This window comes from Pristiophorus japonicus, chromosome 2 (genome assembly GCF_044704955.1).
Source record: "Pristiophorus japonicus isolate sPriJap1 chromosome 2, sPriJap1.hap1, whole genome shotgun sequence".
Lineage (NCBI taxonomy): Eukaryota > Metazoa > Chordata > Chondrichthyes > Pristiophoridae > Pristiophorus > Pristiophorus japonicus.
The window spans coordinates 27,931,441-27,949,691 of record NC_091978.1 but is presented as its reverse complement, the minus strand read 5'-3'; positions in this window follow the sequence as shown (position 1 = coordinate 27,949,691).

Below are 18,251 nucleotides of genomic sequence, written 5' to 3'. Positions count from 1 at the left end.
CGAAGGCCTCCTCGTAGGACTGCTCCTGGGCACGGCCAAGGGTGCCATCAGCCGGTCCAGGCAGCGGGCGGTCGAGGGGGTCGTTCAACCTGACTGCCTGCCTCTCTTCCGCTCTTACATCCGGTCCAGGGTGTCCTTGGAGATGGAGCACGCGGTGTCCACCGGTACGCTCGCGGCCTTCCGCGAGAGGTGGGCACCGGAGGGACTGGAGTGCATCATCACGCCCGGCAACCAAATTTTAATTTGATTTTACGTTTTAAAGTTAATTTGTTTTAATTGCCGGTGCTTTTAGTGTCCCCTTCCCTTTTATAGGGGGCACTGGGGAAAAATTGTGATTTTAGTGCCCAAAAAAAAAAAAACAAAAAAAAAAGAAAAAACGAAAAAAAAACACAAAAAAGGGGGAAAAAAAATGGGCCTTGTAAATGTCTGGAGTGTCACCCAGGTCGGGTGGCACCGTTTAATGTTTTATGTTTTGCAGGTGAACTCCCAAAAGAGTTTCAATCACAAGGACCAATTGTGGAGCTGTGGAGGCGTGTCCTGCTCAGTTGGAGCTGTGAGCAGTGAGAGGAGCAGCTAGCAACTTGAGCTCCTGCCTGGAGAGCCCTGAGACCAGCCCAGGAAGAGAAGGAAGGAAGGGGCTTCACCTTCAACTTTTATCCAGAGGGAGAGGAGGAGAACAGAAAACTTTGCAACAACTTCATCATTCTGCAAGGAGTTGGAGAGAGGGGGAAAAGACAAACAACATCCAGTGTGGAAGGAGGGAGACTCAACATTTCTACAGGTGGGTGTGGGTGCATTTCCCCAAACAGACTTTGTTGTATCGGTGGGGGGAGGAAAGAAGACCACTGAGGGCCGGAACATCGCGGGGGGTGTGTGTGTGTGTGTGTGGTAGTGTGCGTGGGGGCTGTGCTTACAACTGGGCCCCCCCCACAATTGGAACCCCCCCCACCCCCCCCACATTTGCCTAGCCTGGGATAGCTGGAGCTACCAGGCTGAAGAGTCATTAATCACCCTATTGAGGATCGTTAGGAGTGCCTGGTGGCTCCAGCTACCCCAGGTGAAGACATCTTCTCCCCCCACCTGAAGACCACCCCAAAGACTTTTGTGTTTTGCCATCTGGGGAGTGCACCCACCCACAGCTGCGAGGGGAGACCTGCCCTCGCAGCCCCCCCCCCTTCCCACCCCCCTCTCTCTTTCTCCGTTACCCTCTGTTTCTCCCCTCTCTCTCTGAGAACCCTTTCCTTCCAAATTAATAAAAAAAAAACCCAATTAAGACAACTGAGCAGAGGGAGCAAGGCCTCTCCCCAATTGTCAACGAGGGGAGAGGTGCCTCGTTAAGGGCTCCTCTGCTCAGTCAATCTACAAGAGGCCTAATAAAGACCATTAAGGCCTGTGACTTTGGGGTGGGTGTAGCCCTTAAAGGGACCCCGTGATGGCGACCCCATCCACGCCGGTGGCAGGGCCAGCAAGGTCGTATGCGCAGGCGGTGTCCACATCCACGGCACCTCCTGCGCCAGCCGCTGCCCTGCCACCTTTCAGACTAATAACAAAAAAACACGGGGTCAAGAGCTACACTCACCCCACAATGAGCATCGAGGAGTGCGTGCGGGCGATGGCTGGGGTAGTCGGCCCCTCGGCCATTGTCGCAGCCTCCAAGATGTCTGGGAAGGCCGTGTTCTTCCTGGGGTCGGAGCGGGCGGTGTCCCTGGCCCTTGAAAAGGGGCTCACGGTGGGCGGGACGTTCCTGCCGGTGGACCCTCTCGAGGCCACCGCGCAGAGGGTCATCATTTCAAACGTCCCGCCCTTTGTTCCCGCTGAGCTCCTCCTCCCTCACCTACACCAACTGGGGGAGGTAAGGTCGGGGATCAACCCCATACCGCTCGGCCTCAGGGAGAACAGCCTGCGCCACGTGTTCTCCTTCCGCCGCCAGCTCTTTGTCCGGCTGGCGCGGGAGGAGACGACGGAGGGGAACTTTAATGTGGTGCACGAGGGGACTGCCTACCGCGTCTTCTGGACGTCGGACGGCGTGCGGTGCCATGCCTGTAGGGAGGTGGGGCATGTTCGTAAGAACTGCCCCGCCTCCAAGGCCGCCAAACCACCGAAGGCGGCCAAGGCTGGCACCGCCGCCACCCCTCCCCCTAGTTGCGTCCGCGTGCCGGGAGCCATGGGTGCGCGGGCATCGTCGGAGGCCTTTGTTTTCAGGGCCTCCGGCGGGGGGGAGGGAGAGCGTCCGAGCGGAAAGAAGGCGCGGAAGAAGGCGAAACATCTCGAGGCGGGTCCCCTCGGTGCGCCGGAAAGTCTGACCACCGCGCTCAGCCCAACCCAGTCACCGGCGAGCGCGGGGTGCCCCGAGCCCGTGCCCGGGCCCTTGAACAACACCACAGAGGGGCCCAGGCGCGGGCAAGAAAAGGAAAAGGGGGGGGCGGAGCGGGAGGCCTCGGCAGACATGGAGGTCTCCCTGACTCCGCGCGCCCCCAGGAACAAAAAGAGGCACCGCCCCAATGAGGCGGAGGGGGAACAACATCCCTCCGCGGAGGAGGCGGTGCCCGCCGCGTGTCCCGCGTCCCCCACCAGCGCCCCCAAATTGCGCTGCAGGCGCGAGGAGTCTTTCCCCGGGGAGGGTGAGACAGTTGAGGCTGCCCAGCCTCTGCCTCCCGGGGATGGAGTGGAAGATCTGCCTGTCGTGGGGGGCGTGGGGACCGCGGAGGAATGCGTAGCCGCCGGGCCGGGCGTCCCGGGGACTGAGGCGGGCGAGGCCGAAAAGGCCGAACCTGAGCCCGCCCAGCTATTACCCAACTTCCCCCGGGATTTGCTCGACCCGGCAGAGAATGAAACAAATAATTATGACACTGTAGATGCTGGGCCGGGGGGTGGCAGCGGGGAGGGGGAGGAACACCCACCCTCGCCCCTTACTTTGGAGCTGGAGCACTTGGAGGGCCTGGGGATTTCCTATGGCCGGGTCTCTCCTTGTTCTCCGGTTCCTGGGGCGGAGGGGGAACCCCTTCCGCTGTCATTTCCCGACCCAGCACCATTTTTAAAAGAGCCCAGTGGGGACTCCTCTGCCGACGATCCTGGGGGTGGGATCGGGGCAGTGCCAGGGCCGGTTGGAGCGGCCGGTTCATTTGCCGTACCTTGTGCGGTCGATGGGCCGGCTGCTGGCGGCCACCTCCCGGAGGAGGACGGGGACTCGGTGGGGGACGCGGGTGAAGACCTAGAGACCACCGCCAGTGAGGCGGTGGATCTGCTCGCGGCCGCCGCTGAGGCCCTCCTCGTTCCTGCAAAGGAACTCCGGGACTTTTTGGCCCAGAGCCGGGGTCGCCGCGACCAAGCCCGACTGGCCCTGGATAAATGGTCCGAGCCGGAGCTGATCAAGGGGTCCGTCCGCGCCGCCGTTAAAACCTTGGCCGCGGGCGGGCCCTTGACAAAGGAGCAGCACCTTGAGCTGCGCGAGCTCGAGGGACTCCTCGCTGGGCTGCGGAGGGAGCGGAGTTCAACAAAAGACTCCGCTCCCTCCCCCACAATAGGTTAAGGTAGAGGTTGCACTATGCTTTTGCCATGAAGATAACCATAGCCAGCCTCAACATCAACGGCGGCAGAGGGGCACGCCGTAGATTTGACAATTTTTCGCTCCTGCGGGAGGGGAAATATGCGGTGTGCTTCCTGCAAGAAACCCACACCGTTCCGGGAGACGAAGCCACGTGGCTCCTGGAATGGCAAGGAGAGGTCCGCATGAGCCACCTCACCGCCATTTCTAGTGGGGTGGCCATCTTGCTGGGCCCGCATTTTCAGCCGGAGATCTTGGGGGTCGAGGAGCCCGTGCCAGGCCGCTTGCTGCACGTAACGGTTCGCCTGGGGGACGTGCCGCTCCATCTCGTGAACGTGTACGCCCCTCATCCCGGCCCGCAGCAAACGCGCTTCTTTGAAGAGGTGTCCGCTCTTCTTGGCTCCGTCGACGTCGGCGACTGCATTGTCCTCGGGGGGGATTTTAACTGCACCCTCGAGGCGAGGGACCGCTCCGGTGCCCCGCAGTGCATGACGGCGATGGAGAAGTTGAGGGACCTGGTCGGGTCCTTCGACTTGGTGGACGTCTGGCGAAATCTCCACCCCGACTCCAGCGCCTTTACTTGGGTGAGGCCTGGAGTTGGATGGTCTAGAGTCGACCGCCTTTACGTGTCTCGGGCGTACGTTTCCTGCGTCCCGGCGGCCTCCATGCGGCCGGTGCCGTGTTCGGACCACCACCTGGTGTGGGCGGAGCTCGCTTCGCTCCGCGCGAGGGCGGGGTCCGCGTACTGGCACTTTAACAACCGGCTGCTGGAGGACGTGCGGTTCCAGGACTCGTTCCGTCGATTCTGGTCCGACTGGAGAAGGAAGCAGGGGGGCTTCCCCTCCTTGAGGCTATGGTGGGACGTGGGCAAGGCTCACGTCCGCGTCTTCTGTCAAGAGTACGCGAGGGGGTCGACCAAGAGGCGGGCGGCCAGAGTCGGGCGCCTAGAAAAAGAGGTGCTCGACCTGGAAGCCCGTCTCGGTCAAGTCGTCCAGGACCCGGCCCTGCGGACGGTGTACGAAGCGAAGAAGGCCGCGCTGAAGGACCTGCAGCTCGTCGGGTCCCGAGGCGCGTTCGTGAGGTCGCGGATCCGGTTCCTGCGGGATCTGGACCGCGGCTCCCCCTTCTTCTACTCGCTGGAAAAAAGGCAGAGTGTCCGTAAGCAGCTCTTGACGCTGCTGGCCGACGACGGCTCTCTCGTCTCGGATCCGGAGGGCGTCAACAACAGGGTCCGTGAATATTACGGGGCTCTGTTCTCTCCGGATCTGTCCAGCGAGGAAGCGCGTAGAGTTTTGTGGGAGGACCTGCCGAAGGTCAGCCCGGAGGGCGCCGAAAATCTGGAAGCTCCGCTAAGCCTGGCGGAGCTGACCGGTGCCCTCGCCCGGCTCTCGAGGGGAAAATCCCCGGGGCTGGACGGGCTGACCGTGGAGTTCCACAGGGCGTTCTGGGACGTCCTGGGGGGCGACTACGCGCGGGTCCTGGGGGAAAGTCTGGCGACCGGGGAGATGCCCCTCTCATGGCGCAGGGCAGTCATCGTCCTGCTGCCTAAGAAGGGCGATCTCCGCCTCCTTAAGAACTGGCGCCCGGTCTCCCTCCTCAGCACGGACTACAAAATCTTCGCCAGGGCGATGTCTGCTCGCCTTGGTGCCGTGCTGGACCACATGATCCACCCCGACCAGTCATACACGGTCCCGGGCCGGACAATCCACGACAACATCCATCTGGTCCGGGACCTCATCCATTGCTCCCAGGAGGCTGGTCTGTCGGTCGCCTTCCTATCCCTCGACCAAGAGAAGGCGTTCGACAGGGTGGATCACGACTATCTGCTCGGAACTCTGCGCGCTTTCGGGTTCGGGACGCATTTCGTCGCCCGGATCCGACTTTTGTACGCCGCCGCGGAGTGTCTGATTAAGGTTAACGGGTCCTTGACGGCGCCCCTTCGCTTTAGGAGAGGGGTGCGCCAGGGATGCCCCATGTCCGGCCAGTTATACGCCGTTTGCGTGGAGCCTTTCCTGCGCCTCTTGCGGACGAGGTTGACGGGACTGGCTCTGCAAGGGCCGGGCGTGGAGGTCGTCCTCTCGGCTTACGCCGATGACGTGCTCCTCGCGGTAGAGGATCCCGCTGACCTGCGGAGGATGCGTGAGTGCCAGGAGATTTACTCGGCCGCGTCCTCCGCCAGGATCAACTGGGAGAAATGTTCCGGACTCCTGGTGGGTCAGTGGCGGGTGGACTCCCTGCCGGAGGAGCTCAGGCCTTTTGCCTGGAGCACGACCCATCTCCTCTATCTGGGAGTCTACCTTAGCCCCGACGAGGAAGCCTGGCCGGCGAACTGGCAGGAGCTGGAGGCCAAGGTCGCCGCTCGCCTAGGGCGCTGGACAGGACTGCTCCGAGTGCTGTCCTACAGGGGTCGAGCGCTAGTCATAAACCAGCTGGTGGCCGCAATGCTGTGGTACCGGCTGGTCACTTTGACCCCTCCCCCTGCGTTTGTCGCCAAGATACAGAAGAAGCTGGTGGACTTCTTCTGGAACAACAGGAAGCACTGGGTCTCTGTCGCGGTCTTGAGTCTCCCGCTTGAGGAGGGCGGTCAGTCGTTGGTGTGCGTCAGCGCCCAGCTCGCGACTTTCCGTCTTCAGACCCTGCAGAGATACCTTTACGTCGAGCCCCCTCCTAGGTGGTGTGCTCTGGCGAGGTATTTCTTCCGCCAGCAGCTCGACCTCAATTATGACACGCAGCTCCTTTTTGTGAACTTGGGGGGTGCCAGGACCGCCCTCCGGGAGCTGCCTGTCTTTTACAGGGAACTCATCAGGGTCTGGAACAAAGTCTCCACCAAGCGCAGCTCTCCGCCGGCTGGAGTGGCGGCCGTCCTGCAGGAGCCGCTGCTCGGGAATCCGTACCTCCACGGCCGAGGCTTCATGTGGCGGTCGGAAGAGAGGGCTGTGGCTGGTGAGGTGACCAGGGTCAGGGACCTGCTCGATGGCGGAGGAGCGGGCTGGATGGCGCCAGTCACGCTGGCGCGGCGCCTAAATTCTGCCAACGTCCGCCGCGCGGCCGATGCCATCGAGTCGCTAAAAACAGCTCTGGGCCCTGACTCCGTTAGGTGTATCGAGGAGGCTCAAGCACGTGGGGAGATCCCGTCCGAACTGACCCCCGTCCGGACGGAATTCCTCATCGGCGCCAAACCCCGGAACCTCCCTCGGGGGCCGGCGCCTCACAACTTGAGCCGCCTCGGGGAAATCCCCTCCGTGCCTTTCAGTTCCGCGCGGAGGGGTTTCCTGTACGGGCTGCTCCTGCACACCCTCAACTTTGCCATCCTCGCCGGCCGTCCGGACACGCCATGGCGTACCATCTTGCCGTCCGGAGGAGGCGGGGGTCCCCGATGGAGGGCACTCTACGCAGGGGTCCTCCCACTATTCATCGGGGACTTGGCCTGGAGGGTGGTGCACGGAGCAGTGCCGTGCAACAAATTTTTAAGCCGGTTCACGGACTCCCAGGCCGCCTGCAATTTCTGCGGTCTGGAGGAGTCCGTGTTCCATGTTTTTATGGAATGCACGAGGTTGCAGCCCCTGTTCCATTATTTGAAGGGGCTGCTCCTGAAATTCTGGCTGCACTTCAGTCCCACTCTCCTGATCTTTGGGCACCCTGTGCGGAGGGGAGCGGGTAGGTCCGAAGGCCTCCTCGTAGGACTGCTCCTGGGCACGGCCAAGGGTGCCATCAGCCGGTCCAGGCAGCGGGCGGTCGAGGGGGTCGTTCAACCTGACTGCCTGCCTCTCTTCCGCTCTTACATCCGGTCCAGGGTGTCCTTGGAGATGGAGCACGCGGTGTCCACCGGTACGCTCGCGGCCTTCCGCGAGAGGTGGGCACCGGAGGGACTGGAGTGCATCATCACGCCCGGCAACCAAATTTTAATTTGATTTTACGTTTTAAAGTTTAATTTGTTTTAATTGCCGGTGCTTTTAGTGTCCCCCTCTCCTTTTATAGGGGGCACTGGAAAAAGGAAAAATTTGATTTTAGTGCCCCAAAAAAAAAACACAAAAAAAATAAATAAAAAAGGGGCCTTGTAAATGTCTTGTGTGTGTCATCCAGGTCGGGTGGCACGGATACATGTTTTATGTTTTTGCAGGTGAACTCCAAAAAGAGTTTCATGCACAAGGAACCAATCGTGGAGCAGTGGAGGCGTGTCCTGTTCAGTTGGAGCTGTGAGCAGTGAGAGGAGCAGCTATCAACCTTAGCTCCTGCCTGGAGAGCCCTGAGAACAGCCCAGGAAGAGAAGGAAGGAAGGGGCTTCACCTTCAACTTTCACCCAGAGGGAGAGGAGGAAGCAGAAAACATTAACAACTTTTATCATTTCTGCAAAGAGTTGGAGAGAGGGGGAAAAGACCAAAACAACCAACATCCAGTGTGGAAGGAGGGAGACTCAACTACTCTACAGGTGGGTGTGGGTGCATTTCCCCAAACAGACTTTGTTATATCGGTGGGGGGAGGAAAGAAGACCACTGAGGGCCGGAACATCGCGGGGGGTGTGTGTGTGTGTGGTAGTGTGTGTGGGGGCCTTGCTTACAACTAGGCCCCCCCCCACAATTGGAACCCCCCCCACCCCCCACATTTGCCTAGCCTGGGATAGCTGGAGCTACCAGGCTGAAGATTGTTGTTTTTCTTAAACACCCAATTAAAGATCGTTGGGAGTGCCTGGTGGCTCCAGCTACCCCAGGTGAAGACATCTTCTCCCCCCACCTGAAGACCACCCCAAAGACTTTTGTGTTTTGCCATCTGGGGAGTGCACCCACCCACAGCTGCGAGGGGAGACCTGCCCTCGCAGTCCCCCCCCCCCCTTCCCACCCCCCTCTCTCTTTCTCTGCTACTCTGTTTCTCCCCTCTCTCTCTGAGGCCTCTTCCTTCCAAATTTACAAAAAAAAACAAAAAAACAAAACCAATTAAGACAACTGAGCAGAGGGAGCAAGGCCCCTCCCCAATTGCCAACTAGGGGAGAGGTACCTCATTAAGGGCTCCTCTGCTCAGTCAATCTACAAGAGGCCTAATAAAGACCATTAAGGCCTGTGACTTTGGGGTGGGTGTAGCCCTTAAAGGGACCCCGTGATGGCGACCCCATCCACGCCGGTGGCAGGGCCAGCAAGGTCGTATGCGCAGGCGGTGTCCACATCCACGGCACCTCCTGCGCCAGCCGCTGCCCTGCCACCTTTCAGACTAATAACTAAAAAACACGGGGTCAAGAGCTACACTCACCCCACAATGAGCATCGAGGAGTGCGTGCGGGCGATGGCTGGGGTAGTCGGCCCCTCGGCCATTGTCGCAGCCTCCAAGATGTCTGGGAAGGCCGTGTTCTTCCTGGGGTCGGAGCGGGCGGTGTCCCTGGCCCTTGAAAAGGGGCTCACGGTGGGCGGGACGTTCCTGCCGGTGGACCCTCTCGAGGCCACCGCGCAGAGGGTCATCATTTCAAACGTCCCGCCCTTTGTTCCCGCTGAGCTCCTCCTCCCTCACCTACACCAACTGGGGGAGGTAAGGTCGGGGATCAACCCCATACCGCTCGGCCTCAGGGAGAACAGCCTGCGCCACGTGTTCTCCTTCCGCCGCCAGCTCTTTGTCCGGCTGGCGCGGGAGGAGACGACGGAGGGGAACTTTAATGTGGTGCACGAGGGGACTGCCTACCGCGTCTTCTGGACGTCGGACGGCGTGCGGTGCCATGCCTGTAGGGAGGTGGGGCATGTTCGTAAGAACTGCCCCGCCTCCAAGGCCGCCAAACCACCGAAGGCGGCCAAGGCTGGCACCGCCGCCACCCCTCCCCCTAGTTGCGTCCGCGTGCCGGGAGCCATGGGTGCGCGGGCATCGTCGGGGGCCTTTGTTTTCAGGGCCTCCGGCGGGGGGGAGGGAGAGCGTTCGACCGGAAAGAAGGCGCGGAAGAAGGCGAAACATCTCGAGGCGGGTCCCCTCAGTGCGCCGGAAAATTTGACCACCGCGCTCAGCCCAACCCCGTCACCGGCGAGCGCGGGGTGCCCTGAGCCCGTGCCTGAGCCCTTGACCAATACCGCGGAGGGGCCCAGGCACGGGCAAGAAAAGGAAAAGGGGGGGGCGGAGCGGGAGGCCTCGGCAGACATGGAGGTCTCCCTGACTCCGCGCGCCCCCAGGAACAAAAAGAGGCACCGCCCCAATGAGGCGGAGGGGGAACAACATCCCTCCGCGGAGGAGGCGGTGCCCGCCGCGTGTCCCGCGTCCCCCACCAGCGCCCCCAAATTGCGCTGCAGGCGCGAGGAGTCTTTCCCCGGGGAGGGTGAGACAGTTGAGGCTGCCCAGCCTCTGCCTCCCGGGGATGGAGTGGAAGATCTGCCTGTCGTGGGGGGCGTGGGGACCGCGGAGGAATGCGTAGCCGCCGGGTCGAGCGTCCCGGGGACCGAGGCGGGCGGGGCCGAAAAGGCCGAACCTGAGCCCGCCCAGCCAATACACAACTTACCCCGGGATTTGCTCGACCCGGCAGAGAATGAAACAATTGATTTTAATGAAACTGTAGATGCTGGGCCGGGGGGTGGCAGCGGGGAGGGGGAGGAACACCCACCCTCGCCCCTTACTTTGGAGCTGGAGCACTTGGAGGGCCTGGGGATTTCCTATGGCCGGGTCTCTCCTTGTTCTCCGGTTCCTGGGGCGGAGGGGGAACCCCTTCCGCTGTCATTTCCCGACCCGGCACCATTTTTAAAAGAGCCCAGTGGGGACTCCTCTGCCGACGATCCTGGGGGTGGGATCGGGGCAGTGCCAGGGCCGGTTGGAGCGGCCGGTTCATTTGCCGTACCTTGTGCGGTCGATGGGCCGGCTGCTGGCGGCCACCTCCCGGAGGAGGACGGGGACTCGGTGGGGGACGCGGGTGAAGACCTAGAGACCACCGCCAGGGAGGCGGTGGATCTGCTCGCGGCCGCCGCTGAGGCCCTCCTCGTTCCTGCAAAGGAACTCCGGGACTTTTTGGCCCAGAGCCGCGACCAAGCCCGACTGGCCCTGGAAAAATGGTCCGAGCCGGAGCTGATCAAGGGGTCCGTCCGCGCCGCCGTTAAAACCTTGGCCGCGGGCGGGCCCTTGACAAAGGAGCAGCACCTTGAGCTGCGCGAGCTCGAGGGACTCCTCGCTGGGCTGCGGAGGGAGCGGAGTTCAACAAAAGACTCCGCTCCCTCCCCCACAATAGGTTAAGGTAGAGGTTGCACTATGCTTTTGCCATGAAGATAACCATAGCCAGCCTCAACATCAACGGCGGCAGAGGGGCACGCCGTAGATTTGACAATTTTTCGCTCCTGCGGGAGGGGAAATATGCGGTGTGCTTCCTGCAAGAAACCCACACCGTTCCGGGAGACGAAGCCACGTGGCTCCTGGAATGGCAAGGAGAGGTCCGCATGAGCCACCTCACCGCCATTTCTAGTGGGGTGGCCATCTTGCTGGGCCCGCATTTTCAGCCGGAGATCTTGGGGGTCGAGGAGCCCGTGCCAGGCCGCTTGCTGCACGTAACGGTTCGCCTGGGGGACGTGCCGCTCCATCTCGTGAACGTGTACGCCCCTCATCCCGGCCCGCAGCAAACGCGCTTCTTTGAAGAGGTGTCCGCTCTTCTTGGCTCCGTCGACGTCGGCGACTGCATTGTCCTCGGGGGGGATTTTAACTGCACCCTCGAGGCGAGGGACCGCTCCGGTGCCCCGCAGTGCATGACGGCGATGGAGAAGTTGAGGGACCTGGTCGGGTCCTTCGACTTGGTGGACGTCTGGCGAAATCTCCACCCCGACTCCAGCGCCTTTACTTGGGTGAGGCCTGGAGTTGGATGGTCTAGAGTCGACCGCCTTTACGTGTCTCGGGCGTACGTTTCCTGCGTCCCGGCGGCCTCCATGCGGCCGGTGCCGTGTTCGGACCACCACCTGGTGTGGGCGGAGCTCGCTTCGCTCCGCGCGAGGACGGGGTCCGCGTACTGGCACTTTAACAACCGGCTGCTGGAGGACGTGCGGTTCCAGGACTCGTTCCGTCGATTCTGGTCCGACTGGAGAAGGAAGCAGGGGGGCTTCCCCTCCTTGAGGCTATGGTGGGACGTGGGCAAGGCTCACGTCCGCGTCTTCTGTCAAGAGTACGCGAGGGGCTCGACCAAGAGGCGGGCGGCCAGAGTCGGGCGCCTAGAAAAAGAGGTGCTCGACCTGGAAGCCCGTCTCGGTCAAGTCGTCCAGGACCCGGCCCTGCGGACGGTGTACGAAGCGAAGAAGGCCGCGCTGAAGGACCTGCAGCTCGTCGGGTCCCGAGGCGCGTTCGTGAGGTCGCGGATCCGGTTCCTGCGGGATCTGGACCGCGGCTCCCCCTTCTTCTACTCGCTGGAAAAAAGGCAGAGTGTCCGTAAGCAGCTCTTGACGCTGCTGGCCGACGACGGCTCTCTCGTCTCGGATCCGGAGGGCGTCAACAACAGGGTCCGTGAATATTACGGGGCTCTGTTCTCTCCGGATCCGTCCAGCGAGGAAGCGCGTAGAGTTTTGTGGGAGGACCTGCCGAAGGTCAGCCCGGAGGGCGCCGAAAATCTGGAAGCTCCGCTAAGCCTGGCGGAGCTGACCGGTGCCCTCGCCCGGCTCTCGAGGGGAAAATCCCCGGGGCTGGACGGGCTGACCGTGGAGTTCCACAGGGCGTTCTGGGACGTCCTGGGGAGCGACTACGCGCGGGTCCTGGGGGAAAGTCTGGCGACCGGGGAGATGCCCCTCTCTTGGCGCAGGGCAGTCATCGTCCTGCTGCCTAAGAAGGGCGATCTCCGCCTCCTTAAGAACTGGCGCCCGGTCTCCCTCCTCAGCACGGACTACAAAATCTTCGCCAGGGCGATGTCTGCTCGCCTTGGTGCCGTGCTGGACCACATGATCCACCCCGACCAGTCATACACGGTCCCGGGCCGGACAATCCACGATAACATCCATCTGGTCCGGGACCTCATCCATTGTTCCCAGGAGGCTGGTCTGTCGGTCGCCTTCCTATCCCTCGACCAAGAGAAGGCGTTCGACAGGGTGGATCACGACTATCTGCTCGGAACTCTGCGCGCTTTCGGGTTCGGGACGCATTTCGTCGCCCGGATCCGACTTTTGTACGCCGCCGCGGAGTGTCTGATTAAGGTTAACGGGTCCTTGACGGCGCCCCTTCGCTTTAGGAGAGGGGTGCGCCAGGGATGCCCCATGTCCGGCCAGTTATACGCCGTTTGCGTGGAGCCTTTCCTGCGCCTCTTGCGGACGAGGTTGACGGGACTGGCTCTGCAAGGGCCGGGCGTGGAGGTCGTCCTCTCGGCTTACGCCGATGACGTGCTCCTCGCGGTAGAGGATCCCGCTGACCTGCGGAGGATGCGTGAGTGCCAGGAGATTTACTCGGCCGCGTCCTCCGCCAGGATCAACTGGGAGAAATGTTCCGGACTCCTGGTGGGTCAGTGGCGGGTGGACTCCCTGCCGGAGGAGCTCAGGCCTTTTGCCTGGAGCACGACCCAACTCCTCTATCTGGGAGTCTACCTTAGCCCCGACGAGGGAGCCTGGCCGGCGAACTGGCAGGAGCTGGAGGCCAAGGTCGCCGCTCGCCTAGGGCGCTGGACAGGACTGCTCCGAGTGCTGTCCTACAGGGGTCGAGCGCTAGTCATAAACCAGCTGGTGGCCGCAATGCTGTGGTACCGGCTGGTCACTTTGACCCCTCCCCCTGCGTTTGTCGCCAAGATACAGAAGAAGCTGGTGGACTTCTTCTGGAACAACAGGAAGCACTGGGTCTCTGCCGCGGTCTTGAGTCTCCCGCTTGAGGAGGGCGGTCAGTCGTTGGTGTGCGTCAGCGCCCAGCTCGCGACTTTCCGTCTTCAGACCCTGCAGAGATACCTTTACGTCGAGCCCCCTCCTAGGTGGTGTGCTCTGGCGAGGTATTTCTTCCGCCAGCAGCTCGACCTCAATTATGACACGCAGCTCCTGTTTGTGAACTTGGGGGGTGCCAGGACCGCCCTCCGGGAGCTGCCTGTCTTTTACAGGGAACTCATCAGGGTCTGGAACAAAGTCTCCACCAAGCGCAGCTCTCCACCGGCTGGAGTGGCGGCCGTCCTGCAGGAGCCGCTGCTCGGGAATCCGTACCTCCACGGCCGAGGCTTTATGTGGCGGTCGGAAGAGAGGGCTGTGGCTGGTGAGGTGACCAGGGTCAGGGACCTGCTCGATGGCGGAGGAGCGGGCTGGATGGCGCCAGTCACGCTGGCGCGGCGCCTAAATTCTGCCAACGTCCGCCACGCGGCCGATGCCATCGAGTCGCTAAAAACAGCTCTGGGCCCTGACTCCGTTAGGTGTATCGAGGAGGCTCAGGCACGTGGGGAGATCCCGTCCGAACTGACCCCCGTCCGGACGGAATTCCTCATCGGCGCCAAACCCCGGAACCTCCCTCGGGGGCCGGCGCCTCACAACTTGAGCCGCCTCGGGGAAATCCCCTCCGTGCCTTTCAGTTCCGCGCGGAGGGGTTTCCTGTACGGGCTGCTCCTGCACACCCTCAACTTTGCCATCCTCGCCGGCCGTCCGGACACGCCATGGCGTACCATCTTGCCGTCCGGAGGAGGCGGGGGTCCCCGATGGAGGGCACTCTACGCAGGGGTCCTCCCACTATTCATCGGGGACTTGGCCTGGAGGGTGGTGCACGGAGCAGTGCCGTGCAACAAATTTTTAAGCCGGTTCACGGACTCCCAGGCCGCCTGCAATTTCTGCGGTCTGGAGGAGTCCGTGTTCCATGTTTTTATGGAGTGCACAAGGTTGCAGCCCCTGTTCCACTATTTGAAGGGGCTGCTCCTGAAATTCTGGCTGCACTTCAGTCCCACTCTCCTGATCTTTGGGCACCCTGTGCGGAGGGGAGCGGGTAGGTCCGAAGGCCTCCTCGTAGGACTGCTCCTGGGCACGGCCAAGGGTGCCATCAGCCGGTCCAGGCAGCGGGCGGTCGAGGGGGTCGTTCAACCTGACTGCCTGCCTCTCTTCCGCTCTTACATCCGGTCCAGGGTGTCCTTGGAGATGGAGCACGCGGTGTCCACCGGTACGCTCGCGGCCTTCCGCGAGAGGTGGGCACCGGAGGGACTGGAGTGCATCATCACGCCCGGCAACCAAATTTTAATTTGATTTTACGTTTTAAAGTTTAATTTGTTTTAATTGCCGGTGTTTTTAGTGTCCCCCTCTCCTTTTATCGGGGGCACTGGAAAAATTTGATTTTAGCGCCCCAAAAAAAAAAAAAAACCAAAAACCAAAAAAAAAAAAGGGGCTTGAAAATGTCTGCTGTGTCACCCAGGTCGGGTGGCACAGTTTAATGTTGTTTATGTTTTGCAGGTAGACTCCTAAAAGAGTTTCATGCACAAGGACCCCCAGGTCCCTCTGCACCTCAGCATGTTGTAATTTCTCCCCATTCAAATAATATTCCCTTTTACTGTTTTTTTTCCCAAGGTGGATGACCTCACACCTCTATCAGGTCCCTCTCAATCTTCCCTTTATAGAGCAAAGAGCAATCTTTCCTGATCAGTATAACCTCTCAGTTCTAGTATTATCCTCATAAATCTTTTTTGCACCTTCCCCAGTACCTCTCTTCCTTTTTATAACATGGTGACCAGAGCTCTTCACAGTATTCCAAGGCTGGTCTGACCAAGTTCTATATTTGTTCAACATAACTTCTCTGCTTTTCAATTATTTCCCTCTAGAAACGAACCCCAGTGCTTTGTTCGCCTTTTTAATGGCCTTATTAACCTGCATCGCTGCATTTAGGGTTTTGTGAATGGACGCTCTTCGAACCCTTTGCTCCTCTACCCCAGAGAATGACTAAAAAAATGATAAAGAGAGAGAAGATAGATTATGAAAGTAAACCAGCACAAAATATAGAAACAGATAGTAAGAGTTTCTACAGGTACATAAAAAGGAAAAGAGTGGCTAAAGTAAATGTTGGTCCCCTGGAGGATGAGACCGGGGAATTAATAATCGGGTAGAGACTTGGAGCAAATATTTTGTACCGGTCTTCACAGTAGAAGACACTAAAAACATCCCAATTGTGGATAATCAAAGGGCTATAGGTAGCAAGGAACTTAATTCAATCACTATCACTAATCAAGTAGTACTAGGTAAAATAATGGGACTAAAGGCGGACAATTCCCCTGGAGCTGATGGTTTTCATCCTAGGGTCTTAAGAGAAGTGGCTGCAAAGATAATGGATGCATTGGTTGTAATCTACCAAAATTCCCTGAATTCTGGGCGGTCCCAGCAGATTGGAAAACCGCAAATGTAACGCCCCTATTTAAAAAAGAAGGCAGACAAAAAGCAGAAAACGATAGACCAGTTTGCCTAACATCTGTTATTGGGAAAATGCTGGAGTCCATTATTAAGGAAGCAGCATCAGGACATTTAGAAAAGCATAATTCAATCAAGCAGAGCCAGAATGGATTTGTGAAAGGGAAATCCTGTTTGACAAATTTGCTGAAGTGCTGATGTAACAAGCAGGGTGGATATGGGGGAACCAGTGAATGTGGTGTATTTGGATTTCCAGAAGGCATTCGATAAGGTGCCACATAAGCAGTTACTGCACAAGATAAAAGCTCATAGGGTTGGGGATAATATATTAGTATGGATAGAGGATTGGCTAACTAACAGAAAACAGATAGTCAGGATAAATGGGTCATTTTCCGGTTGGCAAACAGTGACTAGTGGGGTGCCGCAGGGATTGGTGCTGGGTCTTCAAGTATTTACAATCTATATTAATGACTTGGATGAAGGGACTGAGTGTAATGTAGCCAAATTTGCTGATGATACAAAGATGGGTGAGAAAGAAAATTGTGAGGAGGACACAAAACATCTGCAAAGGGATCAGGGGCAAGAACCTCCACTTTTTTTAGTATGTTTAATGCCCACTTAACGCCCATTTTACTGCTGAAATGACGTATATCGCCCATTCTGGCACAAAATGGAAACTGATGGACTTTTTTAGGAGACATATCACCGAGTGTTATTTTCCCAATGGGCTTTACGCCGTCAAAAAAAAATCACCGCCCGCCCACTTTTTTTTGGGTGGAATCAGCAAAATTCAACGCCCATAATATCACCCAGCGATACTTTCCGCACAGAATTAACGCCGCGATTCACTATTAACATCCCGCCTACTGTTTTTTGTCGTAAAGAGCATACTTACCCAAACTAGCGGCCATGGAGATCGCCCATCTTTAATTTCACCACCTCACACACTTATCGCCCACAATATCGCTCGCTCAAAAAACCGCCCACAAAAAGTGGAAATAACCAAAAGGAATGCCAGTGGTGTGGCTAGCATTTGTTAAATCCCACTTTTACGTGAGGAGCTGATATCGGAAAGATTTGACTGAAAGAGCGCTGATGTGAGTGACAACGCTGATACACTGCTGTGTGCATGCAGCTCAGACATCAATGGTGCACATCATCTTGATGCTAGTTAAAGTTGACGTCGATTGGTTAAGTTGTATTTGACCTTTTATTGGTAAGGAATCACCAGTATGTAACGGTCTAGCTATCTGAGACAATGCGCAGCAAGGTTATGCTCAATAACAAAAGTTCAACAGCAACATTGGTCTGAAATCCTAAGTATCACAGCCAATAACACCCAACCCCCGCCCACATCCCACTTTTTCCACCATTGACATAAATCACATGTTCAACATGTCCAGCAACACAGAATACAAAGGCAAAGCAGGAGCGTGCTCCCCAGCCCCCATACATTGCAACAAATTGCATACACCCAGATGGAGATATAACACAGCCATCACCTGTGCACATGCACCTCACTTTCCTTCCCCCCTCCCCTTCTTCTCCTCACTTCTACCCCTTCCCCTCCTCGCTCCATGGCGCCTGGCCGAGGAGCTCCTCAGGTGGTGCCTCATTGGGGGGGATGAAGGCAGATGCGTTGGTTGGACGGGTATGGGAGCGGGGGGTGCCGAGGGGGCAACATTCTCTGATGCAGCAGCAGGATCTTGGTCCTTGCTCTCATTTGTCATTCGCAGTGGTGGTGCGGAACCTAGGGGTGTCATGCTCTGAGACCACTGGTAGGCCTGTGGCAGCAGTGTTCCTGGCTATCGCATCCAGAGACTTTGTCATGCGCGGAATGTACTCAGTCATGGTGGCCAGGTGTCGGGATATATTCCCCCCAAAGCTTCGATGAGATGGTCACCAATGTCTACAATCCTCCTGGACAACTGTACCATCTCTCCGCTGTCATGTCGCGCTCGTGGAACAGACCTGCCGCAGCCACCCTGCCTCTGCGGGGTCGGCGCCGTCCTGGGGACAAATGGAGTGCCCTGTGGAGAGGTGCTTGGGGCCGGCACCTCTAGAGTGGGGGTGGGAATGACCACAGGACAAATAGATGTCCTTGGGGTGGAATGGGTTCAGGAGCATGGCGTTGCAGGTTCTTCAAAGTCCACGCCCTCATCCGTCGAGAACAGACCCAGTGGATTGATGGGCGAGAATCGGAGCTCCTCAGCACCAGATGTAGCAGGATCGTCCGTCGATTCCTGCCCCGCGCCCCCACATTCTGGCCTCTGTAGCCTTGCCTGGGGCCGCGCTGTTGGCTGAGCTGCAAGACACAATGAGGTTGTTAGAGGAGAAGGGGATGCTAGGGTGACAAGGTGAGTCCAGCGCTACACACAGCATATGCACGACAAAAGCACCACTGTTCTCAAAATCATCGCAGACATCACATTTCATGACCATCAACA